This window comes from Dama dama, chromosome 18, assembly GCF_033118175.1.
Source record: "Dama dama isolate Ldn47 chromosome 18, ASM3311817v1, whole genome shotgun sequence".
Taxonomy (NCBI): domain Eukaryota; kingdom Metazoa; phylum Chordata; class Mammalia; order Artiodactyla; family Cervidae; genus Dama; species Dama dama.
In genome coordinates this window covers 33,523,920-33,539,151 of record NC_083698.1, presented here as the reverse complement: position 1 = coordinate 33,539,151, position 15,232 = coordinate 33,523,920, and the positions used below count along the sequence as shown (strand labels likewise).

The 15,232-nt window shown below is 39.8% G+C and overlaps 1 protein-coding gene across 3 annotated transcripts in view; it reads right to left on the bottom strand.

Annotated features, from left to right (window-relative positions):
- The window catches only part of SEMA3D (semaphorin 3D), a 218,896-nt gene extending 204,785 nt beyond the window's left edge, over window positions 1-14,111 (bottom strand). For 2 of the 3 annotated variants that reach the window (XM_061165129.1, XM_061165127.1), the window contains exon 1: window positions 13,973-14,111. The gene's annotated coding sequence lies outside the window, so the exon portion shown is untranslated. The remainder of the gene's footprint in view (window positions 1-13,972) is intronic. The other variant, XM_061165128.1, reaches the window with a different exon arrangement.
- Between the last annotated feature and the right edge of the window lie 1,121 nt (window positions 14,112-15,232).

Below are 15,232 nucleotides of genomic sequence, written 5' to 3'. Positions count from 1 at the left end.
TTTACATTTACATCTATCTATTTGCAACTATAGGAAATCACTTTACATTCCTGGGATTAGCACTGTGAGAGGCTTTTTAATTATTTAGAAAATATTTAGAAATTATTTCAAGTAAATCTTATTTATCCTATCTCTTAAGCATTTCATTTTCTGTGAAGTAGAAATAGGGTATTATATTATAGTTATTAATATGATATATATATGGTTCATAATTAATTTAGGATGTAGAAAATAATTTATTAATTATTAATTATATAAAATATATTGATGAACATTCATAAGCTGACTATGGGAATAGACTAATCTGAAACAATACCAAAAACAGCATTAGAAAAGTATTTTCCCATAAAATAACTAGAACATTATTCAGTTTCACTTCCACTTGCTCGGAAGCTGAAGTGACCTTTAAGTTCAATTCCTGGAAAATATCATTGATTAACATACTTGCTGCTTCCACTAGTTATATTTCAGAGAAGGGCCAAGAAGGTGAGTCAACCTGAGACAAAGGTTTTCCTTGCATATTAGATTGCTTATATCTAGATGTGGGAGCTACTCATTTGTCTCTGGATTCTTCCTAAACTTACACCTTGGGAGATGCTTCTCTTAGGCAACTTTATTCCATAAGTGCTGTACTGCAGGTTCCTTCAGCATCCCCTGAAGCTCAACCTTTAGAGAGCAAGAATCCAGGGACCTCCTGGTAGCTAGATCATGGCATCAAGTTCAGGGTCTAGAAAAAGTCCAGTCCTTGGGCATGAGACTGCACTACAAGAGATTGTCACTGGGCCAATTTCCAAATCCTCTAGTGGATGGAGAGTGAATTAGGTCACTCTGTTTTCTTTCACTCCTTATAAACGGGACTGAAATAGAACATTCTGAAACCACAAAGTAGTGAGAACATTTAATAAGAAGTTTCAAGCACAATAACTGGTTAGCAGACGTACAGGGACAAGGTAGTGATCAAACAGGGGAAGGAAGCTGAGGGCAGGGGATTAGAATGACAGTAGGCCCACACTGGAGGGCTAAAGAAATATCTGTGTACTGGGTTTAAAAAAAAAAAAGTCAGAAGCTGGGGGATATGAAGGCTGTTGAACAAATTTGTGTTGTTTATTTGGGAATGGAGCATGTCAAGGAATGTGCAGTGTTATAAATCCAGTAGTAGATGGCTAAGGAATGGTGAACTGCTACAAAATAAACCTGGAAATTTAGATGGGGCACCAAAGGATTTTATTACTTGCTGTTTAGTTTCTACAGGCAGCTCCTGCTTCTGTGACAGCTAGTATTAAAGGGTTCCTTTGCCCTGGATTCTCCTTCACATCCCTATAGCATAGTCAGTCGCAGTGTGCCCCAAATGATGTTTCTTTAAACACACTATTGTGCAAAATAAGGAGGTGGTAATAGTCAATCCTAAAATGTCATTCTCTTATCCAGGAATATACCTGAAGGAGGTCACCAAAGGACCTTTTTCTGAATGAGATTAATGGAATCCATCAGATAAAGAACAAGAAGGCAGCAGAACAGTGTGGAAATGTGTGAGAATCTGATCTATATGTAATTTGCATCATCTTATAAGGATAATGGAAAGATAACACACAGTATAATACAACATTTAATCGTCCTATATTAACCCATTTATATCTCACAATAATCCTATGAGATTAGTGCTTTCATGAACCTCCAGTTAAAAGATGGAAAATGGACATAAAAAGGTCAAGTAACTTGTCTAATCACATAGTTCAGAGGTGACAGAACCAGGATCTGAATTCAAGCTGTCTGCTTCCATAGGGCCTAACCTTAACCACAGCACCACATTTTCCCCCACACTTGAAAGCCTCAGTTTAAAGTTCCACTAATCAAAGACTCTTTCAGTTTCCAGAGTGATCTCCTTTTTACACATAATGTAGAGCAATGAAGACTAACCCACAGGGGTTGTAGTGGTGTGGTGACGTACCTGGGACCTGAGAGAGAAGTCAGGGATGGAGATAATGCTCTGGACATAATCTCCATAAAGATAAAAGAGGTTAAGGTGAGAAGATGACATCATTAAAGAAAAGGCTGCAGAGAGAAAAGGCCAAGACTATGAATAGAACTCTTTGCTTTTTGGATTTAATATCATAATATTTTATTTGACCCTTGATGGTCATGAATTATTTTACAGTCACCTGCTTCAGGGTTGCAGCCATGGTTTCTCATCTGTATTTTGTCAGTGACTCATATAGTGCCCAGCATATAGCAGGCACTCAATAAATATTTCTTGAATTAAAGAAAAGATGAAAAGGGAATTCAAGATGGACAGGCATCAAGAGTAATATGAATATGTGAAATAACCTTTACAATGAAGGAATGTGTGTGTGAAAATAACTTCATGAGGAATTATACATCTAAAGTAGTTAAAAGAGGAAAAAACAAAAACGGGGTTCTGAATAGAATAATTTATATTCAAGTGTTAGAGATTGTGTACTTATTACACACAGGACTTGGTGATATGCAACTACTTGGTCCTTATTCTTGAGAAACTTAGTCCAAGTAAGAGAGAAATAGTTATTGGAACTGAAAAAGATCTTATGGACAGGAGGGCAGAATTTAAGTGAAAAGCACTTTTTCAAGCAAGATTCAATGGCCGTACATGAGGGTACCTAGGGGAGTGGGCACTGGTTGGGGGCCAGGAGAAGTGATGGCAGTAAGAGACAAAACTATCCAAGTGAAAGAAGAAATCAGCGCAAAGTCCCAAGAGGAAAGAGTAGAGGAACTGTAAGCCATGTGGTTGATGCTAGTCTGTCCTGTTTACTAATTTAGGGAATTTATAAGACTTTTTTGTTTTTGCTCATCTTATATCACCCACATAAAGCACACTTTTAAACCCTGTTTGTATAAAATAAAGTAATGGAAAAAAGAGAAAGTCAAAATTGTCATTTCTGATTATCAGAAATAACCAAAGGTTACAAAAATACAAAAAGAATGATTGGTGACCAACATGAAGATGATGGTTACATGTTTGATAAATATTAAGGAAAACCAGATCTGAATGCAATTCTTATTTTTAATGTTTCAAGTGAAAGTGCACAGGATATGAATGACCATTTCTTGTTCTCTAAAAAGTTTTGAAATATGGATCTAAAGTACCATTTTCTCAAACGTGAAAGGCCTATGTGATAATGACAGAACAAAAGAGCTCTAAGCAATCAACATCCAGAGACTTGGAGTAGGGTGAAGTAAGGAATCCCAAGATCTTAGCCCAAGCTCTCTGAAGGGTCTATTTGAGTGCACATGTGTAAGCACAGCATTCCTCTTCTATGTAAGTACTTCTGCCAAAAACTTGCCCTTTTAAAAACCTGAACAATGAACACTCTCTGCCAAAACTCATCACAGTGTAGTCTAAGACAACAATCCCCACGGCGCCGAGAAATGTGAATCAAGTCAAAGAAAGGGAAATGTTATCCTCTCATTTGTTATCCAGTACAAATGCTTTTGAACAGCTACTTTACAGGTGATAAAAGTCTTCATAAGTTGATTCAATAACTTCTTGACTTATACTTATTTCCTATTTTATAATTATACATAACTCATCTTAACACTATTTCATCATGCAAATACTTTTACACATAGAACAGTCTGGCTATTTCAACCTTCTACCAAACTTCTTGGAAAGCAACTTAACACCCCAATTTGATCAAGATAAGGAAATATTTGAAGCTATAAGGCAGAGGCTAGTGTGGCCAAAAGAGTGAATTTTGAATCAGAATATATGTGAAGGATAAAGTTAGTAAGTATACAATTTCACAACCGTTTTAAAAACCTGTCTTCTGATAAGGAGAGTCACACCTCACTATTGATGAGATTTGAGATGATTATTTTCATCTGAAAAGATTTTTTGAAAATAGTACCCTAGTTATAATTATGTATTCATAAGTCATCAATTACTTGAAAATACATTGATAGGAAATAAAAAAGGAGTCAATGATAGTCCATGCAAAAGTATCAATTTCACATCTCTATTATGCAAATTATGCAAACCATTTCTAAAGGTTTTGGTCAGAATTTGTATTTCTGCATTCTTCTTTTTGAATGAGTTGAATTACCATAGGCAGGATCTCTCTTTTTAAAAATTGCATTCAATCCTTTCATGTAACAAAAATGAAAACCTTGTACCTAAGATTCCAATGGAAGCCCAGAGCACACTAGTCATATTTGATCTGGGTCTTTTTCGGACATTGTCCCTGGAATCTCTGGAAGTTCAGTGGGGTATCACCAAAAAAAAAGGCCCTTTAGCTACATATTCTGGGACTGGATTCCATGACTTTCCCCAAACAACTTCTTGAAATGTGTTTCTTTGTGTGCTATGACTCATACAAACTAAAAACAAGACAAATTAAAAAAAGCATGTTTAAACTTTTCAACCACTGCCACAGTAGAGCACAAATTCAACAGAAAGTTGACTAAAAAGCACAGTCAGGTAATTATTAAATAATTATAAATATGAGATAATAAAAAAATAAGACATCAGCATGTATAAAGGTGAAATGACAGGACTTTGGGTCCAACTATAAGCAAGAGATTTTCCACGTGGCACAGTGGTAAAGGATTAACCTCCTGCCAATGCAGGAGACACAGGTTTGATGCCTGGGTTGGGAAGATCCCCAGGAGCAGAAAACAGCAAACCACTCCAGTTTTCTTACCTGGAAAATCCCATGGACAGAGGAGCCTGGGGGGTTATAGTCCATGGGATCATAAGGAGTCAAGATATGACTGAGTGACGAAGCACATAAGCAAGAAAACTTATTAAAAGGGAAAAAAATCCTTGGGCTTTCAAAACATATGCAACCATTTGTAACACAGAGAATAGAAGGAATAATGTGAGTTTTATAATAGACAGAAAGTATATATGTAAAGTGAGGGAAAGAATTGAAAACACACACACAGATAAAAATGGAAATAGCAACACATATCTACATTTCTGGAATATATTTGAGTCTCAATTTCTAGGAATTTGAAGGGATATAAAAGTCTCTTTAGGTAAATTTTTAATTTTTAAAATAAGCAATGATACACATATTATATATATAACATTTGATATGGAATAATCTTTAACATATTTAATGTAGTAGATGTCCTTGAGATTCAAAGAAGAGAAACAAGAACATAGTCCTTGAGCCATTTTGGCAAGAATTGAAAGCACAATCATCATGTAGAACTGAAGACATCTGGCACAGAAGATGGATCTTGTCAATATCAATAAAATAGCAAAGACTAAAGTATGAAAAAAGTGTGCCTTCTCTTTTAATATTTAAGGCTGATTTATGGAACATAACTGATACATAGCTTTCTTTGCACGAGAACCTATCACAATGGTGATGTAAAATTTTTTATTAATCCAAGTAATACATTTTATTTTGAAAAATAAGTAATTACAAGAACACTTAATTCAAAATATGCATTTATTATGATATCTATTATATTTAGCATCGATAGGAAAAAAAAAAAACAGTAGAATAGTTCCACCTTGAAGTAGGGGAATAAAGTAAGCATTTAATTGAACAACATTAACTTTTCTGACCAGAGAATGGTTCACCTTTTATATAGTTTCTCACCATGGTTAATCTATATGCTTTCAAGTATAATTTTTACAAATAGATGTTATTTTTCAGAATGATTTTAGATGCACAAAAACTGAGAAGACAGTACAGAAAGTTTCCTTAGACCCACATCCAGTTTTCCCTATTACTTTTACATCTTATGATAGGTAGAATGGACATTTGTTATAATGAATAAAATCAATATTGACATTTTGTTATTAACTAAAGTCCAAGTCTATTCTGATTTTCTTAGTGTTTATCTAATGTTCTTTTTCTTTCCATGGGTCTCACCCAGGACACCACATTACATTTAGTTCATGTCTCTCTGACTTCTTGCTTATAACAGTTTCTCAGACTTACTTTGGTTTTTTATGATCTTGACCAGTTTGAGGAGTGCCGGTCAAATATATTGTAGACTGCCCCTCTTTTGGAATTTGTCTGATGTTTTTCTCATGGTTTTATTGGGGTTACAGGACATATCAATGGAGAGGTTGAGAGGGGGAGTATTCCTCTCATCCTTCATATCAAAGGCACATACTACCAATACGCTTTAGGACTGTTGAGGCTGACCCTGATCATTTGGCTGAGACAGGCTCTGCTCGGCTTACTTACTGTACTTTCCCCTCCGTTCCATGAGGAGTACTCTTTGGAGGAAGCAACCATGTACAGCTCACTTCAGAAGTAAGGAGTTATATGTTCACCTTCCTTGAGGGCCAGATACCTGCATAAACCATTTGAAGTTCTACTAGATGAAAGATTTGTCTCTTCTCCTTTATTTATTCATCATTCAATTATATTAGCATGGTCCCATGGATATGTATTTTATACCTTGGGTTATAGTCAATAATAGTTTTTTTTTTTTTTTTTTGCTCAAATTATTCTAGTGTTGGCCATTGGGAACTTTTTCAGCTGGTTCCTAGATCTCTTTGACATACCCCTATCATTGTGCTCATTGTGCATATTTGGTATGGTGAGTGTATGTGTATGTTTGGGACACTTGTTTATTTTTTGCCACAAGATGATCCAGGCTCACATACATTTCCTGCCTCGGTCCTAGAATCAGCCATTTCTCTGAAGATCCCTGGTTCCTTTTATGGGACAGCAATGCTAGAAAATGAGATCTAGGCCCTTGCTGTCACATATAACTTTTATTTTAAAAATAAATTTCATGTTTAACCTAAGAATTAACATACATATTTATGTGTAGCAGATTTATGGGTAACTTTTTATTACACTTCCTTACTTTATGCTTATCTGTATTTACTGATTTTTCAGTAATGATCATGAATGTGTATCTGTAATGAAAATCATTAATATAAAAATAAAAGTTCTTTTAGATGTACACCCCATTTCAACAAGAAAACACAAATTACTGTCAACTTCTACTGACCTCGTACATAGTACTGTAAGAAAACTGAGAATTTTGAGGGTTCCAAATTGTTCTGTGAAATGAAGTGTTACATTTCAAAATTGAAACTGCTCCTCCAAGTAAAAAAAAAAAGTATTCATTTTTTACCTTAGAACACAATTCTTTCTTTCGTAGAACAATTATTTCAGATATAAACAGCAAATATTTATCTAAAAGCAACAATAGCAAATACCAAAATACAAGAAATGCCTGAATGTCATATTCGTGGACTGGGCTTTAGAAGGAGAGAAAACAAAAAAGAAGTAAATGCCTCACACTGATTTTATACATTCCATCAAAGAAAACTAAATCATTTAGGTATAATTTGAGATTCAACCAGTCCATCCTAAAGGAGACCAGTCCTGGGTGTTCATTGGAAGGACTGATGTTGAAGCTGAAACTCCAATACCTTGGCCACCTGATGCGAAGAGCTGACTCATTTGAAAAGACCCCGATGCTGGGCAAGATTGAGGGCAGGAAAAGGGGACGACAGAGGATAAGATGGTTGGATGGCATCGCCAACTCAATGGACATGGGTTTGGGTAGACTCCAAGAGTTGGTGATGGACAGGGAGGCCTGGCGTGCTGCGGTTCATGGAGTCACAAAGAGTCGGACACGACTGAGCGACTGAACTGAACTGACTGAATTTGAGACTGTGAAGTCATTAGGCAGAGGTTCAGCTGTCAATATGTCTTTTTTTTTTTTTTTTTAAAGGCTTCTATAGGACTATTTAAGCAACTTAAGAGGATACTTTTTTCCTGGACATTGCTTTTATGCAGTTCATACATGCTGATGTTAAAAACATAGACTATACTATTTCTCTGTCTCTTCACTAACATAACTCCAGACAATATCTCTACTGAGAAATTGTATTAGTCTAAGTTCTGCTAATCTAATATGCTTGAAACTATATATATTTATCTCAGTCACTAGGTACAAGCTATATAGGCTCTGGACCAGCTATATATTTCTGGACCAAATATAATACTATAATCCTTAAAACTGTTTAAGATATACAAAAGACTGATTAAAACAAAAGACCAAGTAAAGTGCATAATTAGTACAGGAAAATAAATAAGAAATTTATCTGATGGCAGAGTAATAACATCACCTCTCTGTACAATTTTATTTATTTTCCCTGAAAGTAATAATATTATATTTCTTCTGCTCAATAGCCTAGACTTTTTGGCTTGTTTTATTTGACTTTGTTCTTAGTAGTTATGGCCCCATTTAATAATGCTTAATTCTATTTCATTAGAAAAATGCATCAAGTGTTCCCATTTTTCTATGATTTACTAGAAGATACTTGAGATGTTGAAGTTACAACATAAAACGTTGAAGTTACAGTATTATGTTAAATGCCCTATAGAAGAAACAAGGGACATAAAGTACATCATTTCTAATTTCTGAAGCAGAAGACCCCATATATTTAAATGGATAACAGATCCAGAGAAACACAAACTCTTCTGTGAATACTTGATCACTTAATTCTACTTATTTTATACATTTTTATAGAAGGGTAATATGTGTGGCTGACTGAGCATGGCAAAAGAATGAGCAAACTGTCTAAATTTACCAGCAAAAGATTAGAAGATTGGTTAAAGAAGTCCTGGTTCATGACTATTAGAAATAATTAAACATTATTATTTACATGGAGATAAAAGATCAAATATTAATGATAAAAGTCACCAAAATCATTTAAAATTTAAATATGAACAATCTATCTTATTACATATTCCAACTTTTTGAAACATTTAACTGTCTTGAATAATTTGTATTTGTAAATGTCCAATAATGTAAGTATACCTCATTATTATTACTTAAATTTCAAAATAATTCCAAGGTGCTGCAGTTTCTTATCAGTGCATTTCTTGTTTGCAGTGAATTTACTTTAGCTTTATATTTCTTGGGCTTCCCTGGTGGTTTAGCAGTAAAGAATCCACCTGCCAAGGCAGGAGACGTGGATTCAATCCCTGAGTCAGGAAGAGCCCTGGAGAAGGAAACGTCAACCCACTCCAGTGTTCTTGCCTGGGAAATTCCATGGACAGAGAAGCCTGGAGGACTACAGTCCATAGGATCATAAAGAGTCAGACAAAACTTAGTAACTAAACAACAACAACAATTTAAGGTGAAATAATGTGGACACAGATGATGCAGATTCTCATTTCTTAATTGGATACTTCTAAAAAATATAATAAATTCAAAAATAAAATAACTTTTTGTAATATGCAACCTTTTACTAAGTATTCTTATAAACCCTATTTCATATGATCATTACACTGCTCCTATATGTTATGCATTATGATAAAACACTCAGCATCTCAACTTTTTTTTCTATGAAAGGTTAAAACTCATGTAAAAGAGAAAACTCTCCTTTCTAAAATCTCAGAGAAAGTAAAGTATAAAACCAAAGATCTTTAAGCTGATCTTTTATAGGGGACAAAGTGATTCAAAATCATTCTATTAACTGCTTGGTAATAATTAGATTTCAATATTTGTTAAGTATCTAAATATGTTTAGCATTGTACTAACCTAAAGTTATAAAAAGTTAGAGAAGACAAATCCTAACTTCCAGTCCTTATGATCCAGTTAGGAACTATAAAGAAATTTGTAAGAAAACAAATGACTGAAAAACTCAGAATATTAGCTTGAAAGGTAAGATGAAGATATAAAAATAAAAAGGAATTCTGGCCAAGAATTTAGATTTCCTAGAGTAAAGAAGTATTTTTTAACTAAGTTTTGAGGTAACAAGGTGTGGGATTAACAAATTTTTCCCATGGTCAGTCATTATTACTGTTGTTATTACTACTTATTTCACAAATACAAATGTATTTTTCCTTCAAGGAATATGTTATCGAGTCTTGAAATATTTATTGATTAATATTTTACTTAGGTTATATAGCTCCAAGTACATATAAAAATAGCTTTTCAAACTGAGCTATGGTTACTTCTGTTTATTAAATAAATCATTTATTAATTGACAAGAGTTCTACCCAAAAAACATATATCATCAAATTATTATGTCTCCCACACAGAACAGTAAAGTTCAGTCACGTTTCTTCTCCATAATGAAGTTGTAACAAACAATCTGAAGACATACTAATATTCATTAAATCACCACCAATTGGAACGTTTTCTCCTTGAGATTGATAAGTTGATATTCTAAATAATAAAAATGGGGATGACTTAACCCAGTAACTCTGTCCAAGCAGAAAACAGAGGGCAACAGAGGTACCTGCCAATTCCAGAGGACATCTTCAGATAACTTTCAGGTCTGTGATAAACCTTCTGATAGTTAACAAATACCCACGCAATGCAAAAAGACCCCAGTATGAGGAATAAGAACTGAGCACCATGAAACATATAGTTTTAATTTAACTCCAACTCCAAACAATATATTTCCTAGTTTTGGAAAAGACTTGAGAGTAATTCAGCCTGGTGACTCAAGTTCAAACCTATATTTAATGTGTTAGCCTGTCACTGGAAACAGTACATGTGCTTCCTCTGCCTTTGTAATTGTTTATATTCCAGACCCTCCCTGACACCAAAAATAATTCCCACTCCCACCCTTACAAGCTCCCTCCACACACAAAGGAGATTGAAAACACAGTTTATCTTTGTGCATTTTCCCATGCAAAATTATAGAGCAAATTATCTAAGACTAAGTACAAAGTCTGCAAAAAGGCAAAAGAAAAGATACATAATTATTTCTTTACCTTTTACCCTTAGTTTCTGCTGGTGTTGGTTATAGTTCTCTGAAAATTTCAAAACATTTTGCATTGTGAGGCACTTTTCCTTAATCTCCCCTCTCAGAGAGTCAGCAGGAGGGTAACAGGAGTCAAATGATTACTTCTTGCAAGCAAATGGGCCACAGACACAAAGGTGAAATGGTGGTGCCAAAATATGAAATAAGTTTGTAGGTATCAGGTCCTGAAGGCAGTAAGTTGGCTAAGGAAAACTTCATTAACCTCAGAGAATTTTCTCAACACAGCCAAGGGGTTACTATTTGATAAAATGTTTCTTTTCTTTCTGTTTTTCCTATATAAGCATTACTAAATAATTCCCTATGAGGCACAATAACCTGTATAAATATGTTATTAATATCATGTACATAAGATTCTTGTCCTACACACTTGTTGTGGCCTATACCCATCTTTAATCCTGAATCCCATTTAAATTCTTGGGGTTTTTTCCCAGTAACCTATAATATACAGATACTGCATCAAACTGATCTTAGAAAGGTCCTTTAAGTGGCGTCATGGAAAGCTGCCTTAAGTTCTTAAAAGGTTACCTACATCCAGGTAAAACAGTTCCAGTCTCAGCTCCACCTCTTACTAGCTTATATTTGAACAGAGTAGCTAACACCTTCATATCTCACGATTCTCATCTCTAAAAGGAAAGTGACTGCTTTGTTTACTCCCTTAACCACCAATACCATTTTTAAGAATTATGTTTCTTAAAATTGAAAAAACCAAAATGGGACACCCCACATTTCTAACTCTGTTTCTTTTTTTTTTTTTTTTTTTCATTGTAAAGAAAATGAAAAACTAATTAAACATGGCGTGTTCATGGCTTAACTAGCACCTTTCCAAAGCGTCACGTTTTTGACCTACACTTTAAATTCAATGCGTGCTAAGTTGCTTCAGTCGTGTCCGACTCTTTGAGACCCTACGGACTGTAACCCTCCAGGCTCCTCTGTCCACGGGGATTCTTCAGACAAGAATACTGGAGTGGGTTGCCACACCCTCCTCCAGGGGATCTTCCAGACCCAGGGATCTAACCCTCCTCTCACAATTCCCACATTAGCAGGCGGGTTCTTTACCACTAGCGCCACTTGGGAAGCCCTTAAATGCAACACTTTAACCCTAATTACTGGCTGTGAGGGAGAAAAATCTGATCACAGTAACCGGATAAAGGGGCACAAGACCTTGCTGAGGTTTCAGACAATGGCAGTCTCACACAATATAGGTTACTGACTGAAACTAATACAAAGCCTAATAAAATTGTGTGTACAAAAAAAAGAAAAAAGAAACGTACTGCTGTTAAGAATATTAATGGTGATAATGTACAAAATACCTAGGATGCAATGTATTTGTCCCTTCCCTTTTCCACCAGTTTTCCACTTCATAAATGGGCAAAGTTCACTGGAAATGTTGGCAGTCCAGATCAGTACCCTTTTATTGTCTCTCAGCTACCTCTTTGACCCTATTCTTATCTCTTCCCACATCACCTTCCTGTATTTCCTGGCCTTTTCTCTTCCAAAGGCCAAGGCCTTTTCCCATCTCCCTGACCTGAACCATCACTTCATAGCAGTAGCCTATCAGCGACCGCTTCTCTGGCCAGCTTTAGCGGCTAGTACAGGCCTCAGCGATTGTGAGGCGGGACCGAGTTAAAGTAACTGCTGGCTGGGGCTGCTCACCTCCAACCCAGACCTTTCCTGCTCATCCTCCTAGCTGTCTGGCTCAGCACAGCTGGAGAAGCGAAGGCAACACAGGAGTGATGGCATGTGATTCTCTCCCTTCCTCACCCTTCACATTTTTCTTTCCACGTGCAGAACCCGGAAGGCTCTGACCGCTCTTGCCCCGGCGGTTGCCATGGTTACACAATAGCGGCCCCAGACCCCGGAAGGGGGTCTCATCCCGTCTACCTCGCCCTCAACCCTTTCCATCCGTTAGGGACACCCCCCTCAACACACACCCACGGGAGGAGAATCTTTCCGGCTAAATTTGACTTTCAGTCCCCTCGCCCCTTCTCTGGCAAATGGCACTGACAGGCTAAGGAAGGATGGGAGGGGCTTTGGTGGGGAAAGAAGAGTGCTCGCGGAGACATTTGCCTTTCATTACAGTTTCACTCGGGGCTAAAGAGCGGAAAGTTCGCCTATTTAACTCCAGTCTCGGTAACTTAGAATTGGGGACCTCGGCGGCCGCAGCTGCCGGGCGCGCGGCTCCGGTCCAGTCCCTTCGAGTCCAGCCTGGTCGCGGGAGCGCGGCGCCTCCTCCTTCTCCTGTCAGGTCCCCTCCGCGCGCCGGGAAGCAAGCAAAGCAACTCAGCCCACGAGGCTGAACGCCAGTCGTGAGGGAAGGAGAATCAGCTGATGCCGAAAACTGCCCGGGCGCTTCCAGGGCGGACCATTAACGCCTGAACTCCCGGAGCGCGGGGAGGGGCTGGGGAACACCCGGCGGGGTTAAATCAGCCGGGTTAAATTCCCGGCAGGAGTCAGATCCGGGCCTTTTCTGAGCGAGCCCAGCCGAGGCTACCGGGGGATGCCCGGCTCCCTCAAGAGTGCGTTTGGCAAGAACCGCCTTTCCCAGTCAGCCAGCTTTGAGGCTGGTGTCGGCTTCCAACTTTGCCCTCCGAGTCTGGGAAGATGCAAGCTCCCGTCAGAAGGAGCGTCACGGTTTCCCTCACAGATTAAAAGGCGTCGCCCATCCCTCGCCAAAAGCACCACAACCCAAACAACCGCCACGGTCTCCCCGTCCCCTCCCCCACCCGTCGGGGAAAGGCGCAAGCGAGGGCGCAGACGCCCCAGGTCAAGCCCTCCTCAGACAGTCCCCACCGACGCGTCCGTGAATGAACCTGCAGCCGGCGGAGCCAGGGAGCACGTTCAGACGCGCTCCCGGCCGCCAGCGTCCCGGAGGGAACGAGAGAGAGAGCGAAGTTCCGGGGCGCGTCCGGGAGGAAAACTTCTGCCCGACTCGGGTTGAGGAGGCTGCGGCGGCGAGTGTGGGGGCTGCGCCCGCCGCCACGCTGTCTCTGTGCCGCGCGCCCGGGCCGTCCCCGCCTCAGCGCCGGATTCTCCGTCTGGCCCCCGGCGCACCCACTCCTGTCAGCTTCGGAGAGCTCCATCCATCCCGTAACGTTCCGTATCTCCCAGCCGCTCGGCATCCTCACTTCAGACCCTCGGCCACCCCCGAATCCAGTCACCCCTACTGAACACCGCGGTCCCCAGAGCACCCTCCCACACGAGCAGCAGGTGACCCGAAACCTGCCTTACCTGCTGCGACCTCTTCTCTGCCTCCCTCGCTGCCCGCTGTCTCTTTAGGAAGAGAGGAAGGGGATGCCGGCGGTGCGCGAGCGAGGCGGCGACCCGGGACACCGGCGCGACCTCCTCCGAGCGGCAGCGCTGGCGGAGCCGCGGGGCCGCGGGCGGCCCTGGTGGAGCGCGGAGGCTGCGGCCGCAGAGGGCTGGCCGGGAGGCAGGGGGCGCTGCTGACCCCCGCGCGCCCTGTCGGAGCGGCGCGGAGCCAGGCACCAGCTGGAGCTGAGGGCAGGCGAGGGTGGCGAGGAAAGGCACGCTCGGAGCAGGAGGCCGGCTTTTAAGTTTGTGGTGTGACCGCAGCAGCTGTCCCGGGAGAGACTCAGTCTTTCTAAAAAGGGGATGCTCAAAACGCCGGGGATTACCTCTCCCCTTCCGATCTCCTCCCCCAGCCCTTGGCCCCCCCTTCTCGGTGCGCACGCCAGCCCTCCCCAGCGTGCAGAAGTCCATCCCCGTCGGCGCGCGGGCTGTCAGCAGCGTGGATTAAATGTAGCCCCAGCCGCGCTGGGGGATGTTTTTCCGGACAGGGCACTGTGTATGTGAAGGAACTTCTGACGTTTGAGCCCTCGCCTCCGTGAATTTAGGACCTGTTTATTCTATACCATGAAGTCTCCAAAGACTCCCTACGGAAGAAACAGGACAAACCTTGTCTCAGAAACTCTAGGACTCTAAAAGAGTACCTGTGTTGCAGTCTGTAAAATTACGATCCACTGTTGCTGTTAGTGGCCTGGAAAGAACTGGCCTTGAAAGATGAGCGACAGAAATCAGCCCACCAATAAAGGGCTGGCACCGAGGGAGGACCAAGCAGAAGGAAAACAAAAAAACAAACACACACACATAGAAGGTGTAAGTCTTTTTTCCTCTTTACCTCACACCAGACCAACAGTTATGTCACTTATTCCTGTCTTCGTTTCCCTTTGTAGATTTGTACACACCTTGGTCACGCAATAGAAAACTTGGAAGTGTATGAGAGATAGGCTGAATCCACATTTTGTGGAGCCTGGAACTCACACGATTTGGAGGACTTGGGATCCTCTTTAAGAAAACGAATACAGAAATAGTAATGACTTGATTCCACAGATTTTAGAAATGAATTCGTTATCAGGCTGACCTCAGGGACATGGAGAAGGGCTGTGCAAATGATGAGTCCTGAAACTTTGGGTCTTATTGGCTAACGTGGCTATTATGGGAACTCTAGGTCCGTGGTCACACACCTTG